This window comes from Gossypium arboreum, chromosome 5 (genome assembly GCF_025698485.1).
Source record: "Gossypium arboreum isolate Shixiya-1 chromosome 5, ASM2569848v2, whole genome shotgun sequence".
Lineage (NCBI taxonomy): Eukaryota > Viridiplantae > Streptophyta > Magnoliopsida > Malvales > Malvaceae > Gossypium > Gossypium arboreum.
The window spans coordinates 40,269,660-40,287,390 of NC_069074.1; the positions used below are offsets into that span (position 1 = coordinate 40,269,660).

The following is a 17,731-nucleotide window of genomic DNA, read 5'->3' on the forward strand; positions in this document are numbered from 1 at the left end:
AATGACTTTTTAGGATTTAATTCTTCCTCTCCCAAACAGCTGATCTACTAAGAAACTCTATCCTTCAATTAAATAATCAGATTAGAAACGTTGAAACATGCAAGATATGTATAAAGCATAACGTGATTCTAATCTTTACACGAACATTCAATTAAATAATGTTAAAGAAAGATATATAAATAATAGAATAAAGAAAAAGAGATGCTCATGGATTTATCGATGAAAGCTTGGCTCCAGAATAATCTCCCCTCACAAAAGTTTCCATTTGGAATAGGATCTTCCGGTTACAAGAACATAAAATAAACTAAGTAAAAAACTAAGAGTGAAATAAAAACCTAATAATGATTTCTGTCTCCCTAAAATTGTGTGTTTAAACTTATCACAATGGCTTTTATATAGGCTAAACTCAGAATATTAAAATGCCTAAATTATCCTTGAAGTCCTCAGAGTTCGACTAGGAAAAAACTCCTAATTTCTCTCAAAAACACAATTATCTCGTGTAAAGAGTTTTTGTGCTACACAGGCGCAGTGTCGCAACACATGCCTACAGTGTTGCAACATCAAAGGGCCGTGTTGCAACACAGAAGGCATTTTCCCTTCAGGGCTTTGTTTTTGCTTCTGTCTTTCATGTTGTGACATTGGTGTCTTTGTGTCACGACATAAGCATCAATTTTGGCCCGAATATGAATATTTAGTTCCCGATTTGCTCTACAAGACCATGTAACCTTCTGTAGATACATAAAATGTAATAAAACTACTAAAAAGTATAAATTACTACTTTAAGCATGAAAACCTAAATATATACTAAAATGATTTTATTTAACTATTAAATAAGCTAAAGTTATGTGTAAAAATTATGTAAATGTAACGCCCCAATTTTCGGGAATTCTGTGAATGTTGGCATAAGTTTAATTATGTTAGTGGGCCTCTAGAAAGCCAAGCTTAAGATAGAACCCGACAATTTTAGTTAATTTTTGTTCCATAAGAAAAAGGGGGTGAAATTATGAAATAGAACCTATGTGAAAATGTTTGAAAATGCTATAGGCTAAATTGAAGTGGCCAAATAAATAGGAGTGCAAAATAGGAGGATTTGCATGACAAACCTCCCATTTTACATGAAGTGGCCAACCATCATGTTGTTGTAGACAAAATATACACTTGATATCCATAATTTATGGTACAAATTGATACAAATTGATAATAGGTTAGGTAAATGTTCCATGATATTGGGTTAGGTAAATTTTTCATGATAATAGGTTAGGTAAATGCTCCATGATAATGGGTTAAGTAAATGTTTCATGATAATGGGTTAGGTAAGTTTCATGATAAGAATATCATGTCTTTTGTATTAAAGAATTAAATAGATGAAATATGAAGTTTTATTAAAAGAAAAAGGGGTGAAAAGAACAAAGTTTTGTCCATCTTTGTTCATCATAGCTGAAAGTTAGAGAAGAGAAAGGAGAGGAGAAAACTCTTGAGTATTCGGTCATTAGGAGGAGGAAAATTGAAGGTAAGTTCTTGGTACCTTGCTTCTATTTTGAGGTTCATGAGTTCTTCTTGATTCTACCTTAACTCTTGAAGTATATTTTGATTTTTAGTTGTGTTGTGAGCATTTAGTCATGAATTAAAATGAAGGAAATGGTTGTTGTTTCATGTTCTTTTGATGAAAAATGGAAGATAGGTGAAGTTGAGCCAAACAAATGAACATGCATGTGCCTTAGATGCTAAAGGGAAAAATCGGCTAACATGTTGTGCTTTAAAATGATGAAATGGAGATTATACTTAAGTAAAATCATAGATACGTAATGATTGATTGGTGATATACATGTTTAAATAACATGCATGCAAGTTAGGTGTGAAAGAGTGATTTGGTAATAAATCTGCTTGGGACAGCAGCAATAACGTGACTTTGGAAAATCACCATAAATTGTGAGAGATGAATTAGAAGCTGAATAAATTATGTAATTAAAGCTTATTGAGTCTAGTTTCTAATGAAATAAACAAGAACATATTTTGAATTCTGTACAATGAGAAATTTGATTCGTAATGAAGAGTGGTCAGATTAGTCAAACAGTGAAACATGGGAAACTTTAAGAAAAAAATTGGTATTGATTGGCTAAACCAAAAATTCTGAAAATTTTATGGATATAAGATATATGAGTCTATTTTCAGGTAAAATTAACAGAACTTGATTTGGGGTTTCGTAGCTCCAGTTATAAATGATTTAGTGACTGTTGCTCAGGAAGACAGCTTGCAGTGAAATTATGATTATGTGGTAAACATTGACAAAAATTTGTTAATGGGTTGCTTATTGATTTCTTATAAGCTTACTATGATCTGTAGGTGTGGTTGGCCGAATATTGTAAGGGGTTAATACGTAGTTCGTATTTGAATAGTGTGACAGCCCAAAATTGACCCTAGTCGGAAGGTGGTCTCGGGACCACAAAACCGAGGCATAAAAATAATTAAAAATTTATTTTGATGCCTATAATATGTGTGTGCTCATGTATGACATTTTATGATGATTGATTTAGTGTTATAAGGGTGAATTCCACAAGAAAGGACTTAGTAATGAACTTTGAAAGTATGATAGGGAAATGTGTGATGACTAATTAAAGCATGCATGCAAAATAATGGACTTGCATGTCAAATTCCCCTTTATAGGTGGTGGCGGCCATGACAAGGAGGATGGGCTAAACATGTCATGAAACATGTTTTGTTGGTGCATTAGGGTGAAATAATAAACAAAGGTGTATGGGTGATAAAAAATGAAAAAAAATGTGTGTGAGTGTGGTAATCCCCCATTGCCGTGAGTTGTAGAGAAGGAAAGAAAAAATTTTGTTCATCCTTTCTTTGAGCCAAAACTAAGGAAGAAGGAGGATTTTTGCTTCATGCTTGGTTTGGAAGAGATCTAGAAGGAGATTTGGCTAAGTTTGCATCAAGATTAAGGTATGTATGAGGTTGTGTTAGGAGTTTCATGCATGTTTTGGTTGCTAACTTGATGTGCATGTTAGCCATGGCTCAAATCTTTGTTAAGCCATGGAAATGGTATTTGGCCAAAGTTGTTATGGTGATAAAGCCATTGCATGCTAAGTGTGAAGCTTGATGATGATGCATGCAATGATGGATTGTCTACTCTTGAGTAAGATTTTGAGCTTTCTTTTGTTTTATCATGATTGAAGTTGAAAAGGAGCATGATTGTCATATTCGCCATGATGCATTCATGAGCATGGTTCATGCTTCTTGCATGTTAGTTAAAATTTGTGTTTTGGATGGCTATGGACACCTTGAAATTGCCATGCTCATATATGTATATATATGTTTGCACATGATGTTTTGGTTATGAAGGAAGTGATGAATAAGTTTGTTTAAAGAAGAAGATGTTGAAGAATAATTGTGAAATTGCAAGCACAAATCGGCCTAGCACACATATAAGTGCTTGATGCTACATTATAAGTTTTGAGCCACAATATGCAAAGCATTAACTAGTAAAATGCATGCTGTTTTGTGAGGTATTAAGTGCATAATTGGCCTCAACATGTACATGAATATTCGCCTTGGGTAGCCTATTGAAGGCCTTAGCATTTCCTTGATGCTCAAATAAATTGTATTGAATTGCTTGATGTAGTATAAAATGTGCATGACCATTGTGTATTCAAGCTAAAGAGTGGCCATATGACCATTTAAATTCCTTGTCATATTCGCCATAAGCTAGCACAATGAGGTTTTAATAAATTGAATTTGTTTGAATTAGCTCAAGAGCTAAGAGGTCCACAATTGGACAAGGGAAGGAAAAAGTGATCGAATAGCCGTAAAAGCCGTTCGACAACATCCGAGGTAAGTCCTCAAGAAGTGACCTTACTTGAATTATGTGAGATGAAATATGGATGTGTATGATTATTGATTATGTGTGTATGAGTATTTGAATTCCACCGGGCTAAGTCTCAAGGCGAATATGCTAATGATTATAATTGTGTTTGAGCCTTAGTAAGGAAAATGAAATATGTATGTCCAATGATTATTGATGTATGTGTGCATGAGAAATTGAATGATATCCGGGCTAAGCCCCGAAGACAATTATGCTGAAAATTATATCCGGTTAAGACCAAAGGCAATTGTGCTAGTAGCTATATCCGGCTAAGACCGAAGGCATTCGTGCAAGTTGTTAAATCCGGGCTAAGACCCGAAGGCATTTGTGCAAATCGTGATATCCGGGTTAAGTCCCGTAGGCCTTGGTGCGGGTTACCATAACCGGGCTATGTCCCGAAGGCGATTGAACGAGTAGCGACGTCCGGTTAAACTCGAAGGTATGAGATTTGAAAATTATAAGCTTGCTGGAAAATTTCAGCTAATGCACTTGTGAAATTTCCCAATGACAAGGTAAGTGCGGTGTGTGCTTTGCGCGCTAGGAGTAAGAGCGTATGAATATCCGCTCCTATGATGGAGCGAGTTATCGGCCTTAATGAAGCCGTTATTTGTGTATGAACATAAGTGTTGGGATGGTGAAGTAAGTACGATTATGTGATTGTGCATTAATGAAATGATGCATTTGGTTATGTGAATGTATTGCTTTAATTAAAGCTGATTATATTCCTTGAGACTTACTAAACATAAAAATGCTTACCCCGTTGCTTTGGCTCTCTGTTTTATAGATTTCGCTCGATAGCAAACGGATTCGGGATCAATAAAGTCGAAGTCATCCACACTATCCACGCCTCTATTTTGGTATAAATTTTGGTTGAACTTTGAAATGGCATGTATAGGACTACCCTTGTTGGTTTAAAATGTGGCGATGTATATGTATACGGCCATGCGAAAATGGCTCGTAAAAGGAAGCATGAACTTAGACTATTTGTGGTTTGAATGTATATATATGGTGTCATGATGTGATTATGGATCGGAAATGGGAGTGTTGGTCACATGATCAGCCATTGGTATGGTTAAAATGATCATATGTGAACCTATGTATGGCAAGACTAGTTGGTTGATGGAGACTACAAAAAATAGATAAGACCTACCTTAAAACAGATGCTGCCAGCTGCAGTGACGTGAATGTGAAAAATCACCAAAAATTGTAGGAATGGTATTAAATAGTGAATAAGCTATGTAAATGAACCTTAATGAGTCTATTTTCATATGGAAGAAGCGAAATGATCATAGGAGTTACATGTTAAGAGATATTGAAGCTATTGTGAAACAGGGCCAGAACGGTTTCTGGGTCCCCTGTCGCAACTTTAAAAATTCACTATAAATTATCCAGAAAGAATTAGGAGACATACCTTATATGTACAGATTCCATTTTGAGTCTAGTTTCATTAGAAACAAACGGCACCAGCATTAAAGCCCTTTACAGAGAGATATTCAAGTTATACCGCGAGAAGGTCAGAGCAGTCGATCCCTGTAACATGGGTGACTTTAACTAATAAACTGTACCAATTGGCCCGACCAAAAATTCTAGAAATAAATCCATGGATGGATATATGAGTCTAAATTCAGGGAAAATTTACAAAACCAGTTTCCGAGTTTTTAAACTCGAGATATGATTTTAAGCGACGGTGACGCAGTCTTCCAGCCTGACTGGAAATGCCAAATTGGTGGGCAAAACATGTGAACTTGGCTTGTTAACCCCTCGTCCGACGACACGGCGATGGTCTCGGGTTCAGGGTGTTACAATTTTATTGGTATCAGAGCCACGGTTTAGTCGATTCTAGGACTACCGTGATGTGTTTGGGGTCTAGCTATACATGCCATTAAATGATGAATCGATAGTGTGGTGATTTCTGACAATTTGACTTTGTGTTTGTTATTAGAATGGATCCCGATCCCAACCGAGCGATAGCTGATGGTGTGAGAGTGTGGCGCCTGCTCCCGCGCAAGGGACAGCGCCGGCGGACTCTCAACCTATGGCCAGCAATCTGAATGATGAGGCTAGGCAAGCCTTTTATAGTGTGATGAACGAATGGTTTAATCAATACATTCGAACTAACACGGCTGTTCCACAACCTCCATTCCCGACAAATGCAACCCCGCACCCACAATACCTCCGGTGGTGACCAAATAAGGTCAAGTAAGCCCCAATCGATAGGATTCAAAACATGGGGCCACTGAATTTAAGGCTACGGATGATGATGATGCCGAAGCGAGCTGAATTTTGGTTGGATAACACTATCCGGTGCTCGATGAGCTATCCTGTACACCGATGAGTGCTTAAAGTGTACCATCTCCTTGCTACGTGAGTCCGCCTACTATTGGTGGAGTACTCTGACTTCTGTGGTGCCTAGAGAGCAAGTGACTTGGGAATTCTTTCAAACCGAGTTCCGAAAAAAGTATATTAGTCAGAGATTCATCGACCAAAAGCGAAGGGAATTTCTTGATCTTAAGCAAGGTTCTATGTCCGTTACCGACTACAAACGAAAGTTTGTGAGGCTTAGCCAGATGCGCGAGAATGCATTTCGTCCGGCTATTATGTGTAAACGCTTGAGGATGGGCTGAATGATGATATAAGGATGTTCGTTGGCATTCTCAAGATACGAGAGTTCGTAGTACTTGTTGAGCGAGCTTGTAAAGCCGAAGAGCTTAGAAAGGAGAAACAAAAAGTTGATGTGGGAACTGGAGAATTCCGAAAGAGGTCCTCGGGAAAGTCTCTTCAACAAGCATCGAAGAGATTTCGAGATGATGTGAGCCGGTCTAGAGGCGTTTCGGGCTTTTCTAGACGAGGACGCGATCGACCCCTATGACCACACGAGTCACTTGATCGCCAGATGGTGGAAATGATCGTAGAGAGGGCGGAGTGTCCACATTGTGGCAAATGGCATTCGGGAGCTGTTGCTTCGTGATCGCTCTGTTATAAGTGTGGAACGGTGACCACTTTATGAAGGATTGCCCGAGGATGCTTGAGCAGAATGTGAGTCGAGTGGAAACCCGGTGCTACCGCCTCGAGGTAGGCCACCTAGAAATATGGGCAATGTCGATGGCGGTCGAGAGGATCTAGAGATGCTACCATCGATCCGAGGCTCGTGCTCTGCGAAGACTTATGCCATACGCGCACGCGAGGATCTGCCTCTCGGATGTCATTACCGGTACTTTCACTCTTTTCAATACAAATGTGATTGCTTTGATTGACCTGGTTCTACTCATTCATATATATGTGAAACCTTAGCATCCAAGAAGACTTGCCTATTGAGTCTCTCGAGTTTGTAATTCGGTATCAAACCCTTGGGTCATTACGTGCTTGTCAACAAAGTGTGCAAGAAAAGTCCCCTAGTGTTCCGAGGTTCTTGTTTTCCGGCGGACTTGATGCTTTTGCCGTTCGATGAGATCGACGTTATTCTTGGTCCGGATTGGTTGACCATGCACGATCGCGTTGTAAATTGCAAGAGCAAGACTATCGATTTGAGGAGCGCGAATAACAAGATAATCTGGGTTGAGTCTACCGACTTAAAGGAGTTGCCACCGTAATATCGTTGATGTTGGCCCGAAATATGTAAGAAAAGGGTGCGGCGTACCTTGCGTCGTGCTCGATGACAAGGAATCGAAAAGAAACCCGAATCTGTGCCCGTGGTTTGTGAATACCGGATGTTTTCCCAAAGAATTGCCGCTTACCACCGTTCGGAAGTAGAATTTGGCATCGAATTGGTACCTGGTACCACTCCAATTTCGATAGCTCCGTATCGTATGGCATTAACGGAGTTAAAGGAATTGAAGGTCCAATTGCAAGAATTGACGGATAGAGGTTTCGCTCGACCGAGTTTTTCTCCATGGGGCGCACCAGTATTGTTTGTGAAAAAGAAGGACGGAAGCATGAGGTTTTGCATCGACTATCGTCAACTCAATAAAGTGACGATAAAGAATAAATATTTGTTGCCACGAATTGACGATTTGTTTGATCAATTAAAGGGAGCCTTGGTGTTTTCAAAGATAGATTTAAGGTCGGGGTACTATCAGTTGAGGGTCCGAGAATCGGACATACCCAAAACCGCTTTTAGAACGAGGTACGGTCACTACGAATTCTTGGTGATGTCGTTTGGGCTCACTAATGCCCTCATGGTGTTTATGGATTTAATGAATAGAATTTTCAGGCCATACTTGGATCGGTTCGTAGTTGTATTTATCGATGACATTTAGGTCAATTCGAGAGATGAAACTGAACATGCTGAACACCTGAGGCTAGTGTTGCAAATCTTACGAGATAAGCAGTTATACGCAAAGTTTGGTAAATGTGAATTTTGGCTGAAAGAGGTTAGCTTTTTTTGGGGCACGTGGTGTCCGCATCGGGTGTCAGGGTGGACCTGAACAAAATTTCGGCCATAGTCAATTGGAAACCTCCAAGGAATGTTACCGAAGTTAGGAGCTTTTTGGGGCTTGCCGGATACTATCGACGATTTGTGAAAGGTTTTTCGATGATAGCTGCGCCGATGACGAAACTACTCCAAAAAGATGTTGAGTTCGAGTGGTCGGAACGCTGTCAAGAAAGTTTCGATCGACTAAAAACTTGTTTAACCGAGGCCCCAGTGCTAGTACAGCCGGAGTCTGGTAAAGAGTTTGTCATATCTGATGACGCATCCTTGCTTGGGTTAGGTTGTGTGTTGATGCAAGAAGGTCGAGTTGTGGCTTACGCGTCGAGACAACTAAAGCCGCATGAGAGAAACTATCCGACCCATGACCTTGAACTAGCAGCCATAGTGTTCGCCTTGAAGATATGGCGGCATTACTTGTTTGGAGAAAGGTGTCATATTTATTCGGACCACAAGAGTCTAAAATATTTGATGACTCAGAAAGATTTAAACCTGCGACAAAGACGTTGGCTTGAGTTGTTGAAAGACTATGAACTCATCATTGATTATCACCCGGGAAAGGCCAACGTGGTGGCCGATGCTTTAAGTCGCAAGGCACTGTCTGCTTTGAGAGCGATGGATGCTCATTTATCCGTTTCACCCGAGGAGGTGCTAGTAGTCGAATTAGAGGCCAAACCGTTATTGATTCATCAAATACTTGAATCTCAGAAGGTCGACGCTGAATTGGTCGCTAAGCGAGCGAATGTGTTTTGGATGAAGAATCGAATTTCAGATTGACGACAATGACCGCTTGACGTTCAAGGGTCGATTATGTATTCCAAGGAATTGAACTTGTTTCGATGATTTTGAGCGAGGCTCACAGTAGTCGAATGTCAATCCACCCGGGTAGTACTAAAATGTACAATGACCTGAAACGCCAATTTTGGTGGCCCGGTATGAAATGAGACATTTCTGAATTTGTTTCAAGGTGTCTGATATGTCAACAAGTGAAAGCGGAACATCAAGTGCCATCGGGATTACTTGACCAATCATGATACACGAATAGAAATGGGATCGAGTGACAATGGATTTTATATCCGGATTACCGAAGGTCGGCAAGTAAGAAAGATGCGATTTGGGTCATTGTTGATAGATCGACCAAGTCTGCTCATTTTATCCCCGTCTGCACGGATTTTTTTTTTTTGCTCGATAAATTGGCGAATTATCGTCTCCCAAATTATTCGATTGCATGGGGTGCCTATTTCTATCGTGTCGGATAGAGACCCAAGATTACATCGCGATTTTGGAAGAAATTGCAAGAGGCTTTGGGTACCAAGTTGCATTTCAAAGATCGCCTTTCACCCCAAACCGATGGTCAATCCGAGCGGATAATTCAGATACTTGAGGATATGTTAAGATGTTGTGTCCTCGAGTTTAGTGGTTCATGGGAACGGTATTTGCCGTTGATTGAATTCGCTTACAACAACAAATTTTCAATCAAGTATTAAGATGGCACCCTACGAGGCCTTGTACGGTCGTAAATGCCGTACACCATTGTTTTGGACTGAGCTTGGTGAAAGCAAGATTTTCGGGGTGGATTTGATTAGAGATGCTGAACAGAAAGTGAAAGTAATCCGTGAAAGTCTGAAGATAGCCTCCGATCGTCAGAAGTCGTACGCGGGCCTGAAGCGTAAGGATATCGAGTATCAGGTGGGTGATAAAGTGTTTCTCAAGGTATCGCCTTGGAAAAAGATACTCAGATTCAGCCGTAAGGGCAAGTTGAGCCCGAGGTTCATTGGGCCATACGAGATATCCGAGCGAGTCGATCCATTGGCATATCGTTTGATTTTGCCCCCTGAACTCGAAAAGGTTCACGATGTCTTTCACGTTTCGATGCTTCGACGCTATAGATCCGATCCATCGCACGTGATTAGTCCATCAGAAATTGAAATTCAAGCTAATATGAGTTATGAGGAAGAACCGATTCGTATCCTATCACGAGAAGTGAAATAGTTGTGAAACAAGCGGGTTCCGCTAGTAAAAGTGTTATGGCTCAAGCACGGGATAGAAGAAGCTACTTGGGAGACCGAGAACTCTATGAAAGAGCGATATCCAAACCTATTTACGGTAAGATTTTCGGGGACGAAAATTTCTTAAGTGGGGAGAGTTGTGACACCCAAAATTGACCCTAGTCGGAAGGTGGTCTCGGGACTACAAAACCGAGGCATAAAAATAATTAAAATTTATTTTGATGCCTATAATATGTGTGTGCTCATGTATGACATTTTATGATGATTGATTTAGTGTTATAAGGGTGAATTCCACAAGAAAGGACTTAGTAATGAACTTTGAAAGTATGATAGGAAATGTGTGATGACTAATTAAAGCATGCATGCAAAATAATGGACTTGCATGTCAAATTCCCCTTTATAGGTGGTGGCGGCCATGACAAGGGAGGATGGGCTAAACATGTCATGAAACATGTTTTGTTGGTGCATTAGGGTGAAATAATAAACAAAGGTGTATGGGTGATAAAAAATGAAAAAAAATGTGTGTGAGTGTGGTAATCCCCCCATTGCCGTGAGTTGTAGAGAAGGAAAGAAAAATTTTGTTCATCCTTTCTTTGAGCCAAAACTAAGGAAGAAGGAGGATTTTTGCTTCATGCTTGGTTTGGAAGAGATCTAGAAGGAGATTTGGCTAAGTTTGCATCAAGATTAAGGTATGTATGAGGTTGTGTTAGGAGTTTCATGCATGTTTTGGTTGCTAACTTGATGTGCATGTTAGCCATGGCTCAAATCTTTGTTAAGCCATGGAAATGGTATTTGGCCAAAGTTGTTATGGTGATAAAGCCATTGCATGCTAAGTGTGAAGCTTGATGATGATGCATGCAATGATGGATTGTCTACTCTTGAGTAAGATTTTGAGCTTTCTTTTGTTTTATCATGATTGAAGTTGAAAAGGAGCATGATTGTCATATTCGCCATGATGCATTCATGAGCATGGTTCATGCTTCTTGCATGTTAGTTAAAATTTGTGTTTTGGATGGCTATGGACACCTTGAAATTCGCCATGCTCATATATGTATATATATGTTTGCACATGATGTTTTGGTTATGAAGGAAGTGATGAATAAGTTTGTTTAAAGAAGAAGATGTTGAAGAATAATTGTGAAATTGCAAGCACAAATCGGCCTAGCACACATATAAGTGCTTGATGCTACATTATAAGTTTTGAGCCACAATATGCAAAGCATTAACTAGTAAAATGCATGCTGTTTTGTGAGGTATTAAGTGCATAATTGGCCTCAACATGTACATGAATATTCGGCCTTGGGTAGCCTATTGAAGGCCTTAGCATTTCCTTGATGCTCAAATAAATTGTATTGAATTGCTTGATGTAGTATAAAATGTGCATGACCATTGTGTATTCAAGCTAAAGAGTGGCCATATGACCATTTAAATTCCTTGTCATATTCGCCATAAGCTAGCACAATGAGGTTTTAATAAATTGAATTTGTTTGAATTAGCTCAAGAGCTAAGAGGTCCACAATTGGACAAGGGAAGGAAAAAGTGATCGAATAGCCGTAAAAGCCGTTCGACAACATCCGAGGTAAGTCCTCAAGAAGTGACCTTACTTGAATTATGTGAGATGAAATATGGATGTGTATGATTATTGATTATGTGTGTATGAGTATTTGAATTCCACCGGGCTAAGTCTCAAGGCGAATATGCTAATGATTATAATTGTGTTTGAGCCTTAGTAAGGAAAATGAAATATGTATGTCCAATGATTATTGATGTATGTGTGCATGAGAAATTGAATGATATCCGGGCTAAGCCCCGAAGACAATTACGCTGAAAATTATATCCGGGTTAAGACCCGAAGGCAATTGTGCTAGTAGCTATATCCGGGCTAAGACCAAGGCATTCGTGCAAGTTGTTAAATCCGGGCTAAGACCAAGGCATTTGTGCAAATTGTGATATCCGGTTAAGTCCTGTAGGCCTTGGTGCGGGTTACCATAACGGGCTATGTCCCAAGGCGATTGAACGAGTAGCGACGTCCGGTTAAACTCGAAGGTATGTGATTTGAAAATTATAAGCTTGCTGGAAAATTTCAGCTAATGCACTTGTGAAATTTCCCAATGACAAGGTAAGTGCGGTGTGTGCTTTCTGCGCGCTAGGAGTAAGAGCGTATGAATATCCGCTCCTATGATGGAGCGAGTTATCGGCCTTAATGAAGCCGTTATTTGTGTATGAACATAAGTGTTGGGATGGTGAAGTAAGTACGATTATGTGAATGTGCATTAATGAAATGATGCATTTGGTTATGTGAATGTATTGCTTTAATTAAAGCTGATTATATTCCTTGAGACTTACTAAGCATAAAATGCTTACCCGTTGCTTTGGCTCTCTGTTTTATAGATTTCGCCGATAGCAAACGGATTCGGGATCAATAAAGTCGAAGTCATCCACACTATCCACGCCTCTATTTTGGTATAAATTTTGGTTGAACTTTGAAATGGCATGTATAGGACTACCCTTGTTGGTTTAAAATGTGGCGATGTATATGTATACGGCCATGCGAAAATGGCTCGTAAAAGGAAGCATGAACTTAGACTATTTGTGGTTTGAATGTATATATATGGTGTCATGATGTGATTATGGATCGGAAATGAGAGTGTTGGTCACATGATCAGCCATTGGTATGGTTAAAATGATCATATGTGAACCTATGTATGGCAAGACTAGTTGGTTGATGGAGACTACAAAAAAATAGATAAGACCTACCTTAAAACAGATGCTGCCAGCTGCAGTGATGTGAATGTGAAAAATCACCAAAACTTGTAGGAATGGTATTAAATAGTGAATAAGCTATGTAAATGAACCTTAATGAGTCTATTTTCATATGGAAGAAGCGAAATGATCATAGGAGTTACATGTTAAGAGATATTGAAGCTATTGTGAAACAGGGCCAGAACGGTTTCTGGGTCCCCTGTCGCAACTTTAAAAATTCACTATAAATTATCCAGAAAGAATTAGGAGACATACCTTATATGTACAGATTCCATTTTGAGTCTAGTTTCATTAGAAACAAACGGTACCAGAATTGAAGCCCTTTACAGAGAGATATTCAAGTTATACCGCGAGAAGGTCAGAGCAGTCGATCCCTGTAACATGGGTGACTTTAACTAATAAACTGTACCAATTGGCCTGACCAAAAATTCTAGAAATAAATCCATGGATGGATATATGAGTCTAAATTCAGGGAAAATTTACGAAACCAGTTTCCGAGTCTTTAAACTCGAGATATGATTTTTAAGGCGACGGTGACGCAGTCTTCCAGCCTAACTGGAAATGCCAAATTGGTGGGCAAAACATGTGAACTTGGCTTGTTAACCCCTCGTGTCTGACACCGGCGATGGTCTCGGGTTCGGGGTGTTACAAATAGTTAGATTAATGTGTTAGTAATCCAATTGTAGGCAGTTCGTGTGTGGATCTCGTCAGCATATCGTCGCAAACAGGTGTGTAACTAACACCCTCTTTCTTAGTCTAGATCGGCAGAAGTCGAAAAGCCGAAATGCCGAAAACCGGTGTTTTGTAGATTTGCGAGTGTGCGAATGCTCGTGAGGTAAATCGATTAATGTTTTAGGTAAGCTGCAATGTTTGGACTGCAAAGTGCATGATTTCTGTGCCCTCGATATTTTTGGGCTTAATGGGCCAAAATTGGAATGATGGGCCAACGGGCCCAATTCGGTAAGAACCCTCGGTAGTGATTCTGTTAGTACGTGAAAGGTAGGAATATGCATGAAAAACCCTAAAATAGATAAATTACTGAAATACCTTTAAAAGTGGAAAATTTACAGTTTTACCCCTAGGAGATAAATTACCGAAATACCCCTAGGGTTAAATTGACCTAAATGCATGTTTGACTGTTGTTATTCAATTGCATGCCATGTTGTTATTATCGATGCATGGACCGGGATATTGACGAGGAAGTCTGAAAGTGGCTTGTCCACGTCTTGGAGGCTTTGCCTCAATTCTTCGATAACTGAGCAAAGTAAGGCAAGCAATCGTGGAGTGTTGGGCTGGGTGGGTTGAGCTATTCCCCACATGGAGTGTATGGCTGGTACGGGTGGAGTGTAGTGGTTGGTGGGTTGAGTAGTCTCCCCAAATGGGCTTGCATATGTTTACTGATGTTGCATGTATTTTGAAATGGGCCTATGGGCCATACTGTTATCTGAATAAGGGGCTAAGGCCTAGTTTATTGTAATCTGAAAAGGGCTTTGGCCCAGTATCACTGTTACCCAAATGGGCTTGCATATGTTATTGATGTTGCATGTATTTTGAAATGGGCCTATGGGCCATACTGTTATCTGAATAAGGGTTAAGGCCCGTTTATTGTAATCTGAAAGGGCTCGCCCAGCACCATCATATACTGAATGGGCTTAGGCCCAATAGGCTTGAGTGACTTGGGCTTTGAATGGGTTTTCCTTACACACTGAGTTTCCCCAAACTCACCCCTTTTATTTTCATCCATGCAGGAAATCCCCAACCATAGTGGGCTTGGAGCTGTGAGGGAATTCGGAGTGGCCACCCATTCTGAAAGTTTGATTTTCTTCTGGTGATGTGGACATCCTTTTAATTACGTTTGAGGTTTTGGGCTTTTAAATGTAATAAGGCCGCTTATTTATTTTTGATGGTTTTAATATGTATTACTAAGATAGGTATTACTTATTTTAACTGTTGAAACTGGATAGCTTTAGGGCGCATTTTCAAAAACAACAGTTGATTTCAAAATAACACGACAACAAGCAAAGCTTCCGCAATGAAAGTATTTTCCAAAATTAATCACTTTTCCTAAAATGACTTAATCAAATCGGTTTCCTAGAAATATCCATGACGTTAAGGTGTGGCAATGGCGAGATGCATGTCTAGGATTGGATCCGAAGGAGCTTGGTACTTAAGCGGTCCGATGGACTCACCACCTCTTTTAGGTTTCCTACCGGTGCATGACTTCCATTCACTTTAACCCTTAATGAATTAATCTTTTGAACATTAAGTACGATTTTCTGGACTTAGAATGGATTTTTTTTAACGTTTTTGATGTGGCATGCCGGATTCGGCCATAACTTCTGGGCCGGGTTTGGAGTGCTACATTTAGTGGTATCAGAGCCTAGGTTGCAACAACTCGGTTGTGGAATAGGTTTACAAAAATAAAGATTTTCGCAAACGAAAATTTTATAAAGAATGCAAAAAACTCGATTTTCAAAATATAGATCTATAGAAGGTGGCATTCCGAATCTCCGGCCCAAGCTTGTAAGTATTACTCTGAACTCTTCTGAATATTTTTCTGACTTATCTATCTGTACTGAAATCCTGCTAGGATACTCTAGATAGGATGATACTGAAACCATAGGAAAATCTGATAAGAGACTGAAATTGTAGCTAGACTTCGATTCTGCGGAAACAAACTCTGAACTACTGTCTGATTCATAAAACATCTGTAATAAACACTGGAATATTAATTGATGCATAAAAATTCGTAATCAAGATAAATCGATATGAGTACGAGAGCTACTCAGGGAAGAGGCCGTGGTCGAGGCCGAGGTAGTACTCAAGCTGGATCTTCGTCTTCTGAACACATACCCACTGGAGTAGCACGACCACCACCGACGGATGAGAATGGGCCGTATGATAGAGCCGCCAAGGATGATGCCCTGTAACAGGCAATGCTTCGTGTTCTGGAAAGGGTTGCCGGAGCAAGTTCGGGCAACGAAATTCAGGGATCTATTTCTAAATGACTTCGGGACTAACGGAACGAAGATCTTTAAGGGCGTGTCTGGTATAGCCCCGAATGTGGCGGAATATTGGTTGGAGGCCACAGAACGGATTATGGACGACATGGACTGCTCTGAGGAGATTGTGAGTGGGGTATCTGTACTAAGTCATTTGAGTCACTCCGTTAGGGTAGACAAACTGTATAGGGATGTACCCTTAGAAACTCAAGATAAGATTTTCCCTAGAGATCTGATGGAGTTACCGTTCGGAGAGTTTAATCTCATTTTGGGAATGGACTGGCTTGTTAAGCATAAGGCGACCTTGGATTGTGCTGCTAAACGAATGGTGTTAAGGACCACAAAGGATGAGGAGGTTATGGTGATAGGTGAGCGAAGGGATTATTTGTCCAATGTGGTGTTGGCTTTAAGAGCCGAAAAGTGGATTTGGAAAGGTTGTGAGGCCTATTTGGCATTTGTAAATCAGTCAGAAGAGGAGGGATTGACAGTGGATAAGTTTAGGACTGTAAAGGAGTTCCAAGATGTTTTTCCGGAGGAGCTTCCAGGATTGCCTCCGAACCGAGAAGTTGAGTTTGGAATAGATTTGTTGCCTGGAACGGCGCCCATGTCTATCGCACCGTATAGGATGGCATCGAAGGAGTTAGTGGAGTTAAAGGCTCAAATTCAAGAGTTGTTGGATAAGGGCTTCATTAGGCCAAGCGTGTCTCCATGGGGAGCACCGGTGCTATTCGTGAAAAAGAAGGATGGTACGATGCGGATGTGCATTGATTATCTCCAGTTGAGCAAACTGACGATTAAGAATAAGTATCCACTACCAAGGATTGACGATCTGTTCGACCAGCTTAAAGGAGCTTCTATATTTTCCAAGATCGACCTCCGATCTGGATATCATCAGTTAAGGGTCAAGGAGGCAGATATCCATAAGACAGCATTCAGGACTCGGTATGGTCATTACGAGTTTCTGGTTATGCCATTTGGACTGACGAACGCTCCTGCAGCGTTGATAGATCTAATGAATCGTGTGTTCCAACCATTTTTAGATTAGTTCGTAGTCGTCTTTATTGACGATATCCTGGTATATTCTGAAACTGAAGCGAAACATGATGAGCATCTCCGTATAGTGCTGCGAGTGTTAAGGGAGAAGGAACTCTTTGCGAAGTTCAGCAAGTGTGAATTTTGGTTGAGGGAGGTAACCTTCTTAGGACATGTGGTCTCTTCCGAAGGGATTAAGGTGGACCCTTGAAAGATTAAAGCAATTTTGGAGTGGAAGCCACCTAGGACGGTGTCGGAAATTCAAAGTTTCCTAGGGTTGGCAGGATACTACAGAAGGTTTGTGGAAGGTTTTTCTGTGATGGCAGCACCTCTGACAAAACTCATAAGGAAAGGAGTACCGTTTGTATGGACTAAGAAGCAGCAGGAAGCTTTTAAGAAGTTGAAGAAAGTTCTGACTGAAGCACCTGTGTTAATTCAGCCGGAGTCTAGGAAGGATTTTAGTGTGTACAATGACGCATCACACGGGGGTTTGGGCTGCGTGTTAATGCAAGAGGATAAGGTGGTTGCATATGCATCACGATAGCTTAAGCCTCATGAGGGGAACTATCCGACTCATGATTTAGAGTTGGCAGCAGTGATATTTGCACTTAAGATTTGGAGACATTACTTG

At 40.2% G+C, this 17,731-nt stretch overlaps 1 long non-coding RNA gene across 1 annotated transcript; it reads left to right on the plus strand.

Moving 5' to 3' along the window:
* The first annotated feature begins 1,369 nt into the window (after nt 1–1,369).
* LOC128293309 (uncharacterized) lies at nt 1,370–15,073 on the plus strand. Its single transcript, XR_008283483.1, has 3 exons — nt 1,370–1,510; nt 13,753–13,794; nt 14,815–15,073. It is a non-coding gene; the product is annotated as an uncharacterized LOC128293309 (long non-coding RNA).
* Nucleotides 15,074–17,731: the final 2,658 nt, after the last annotated feature.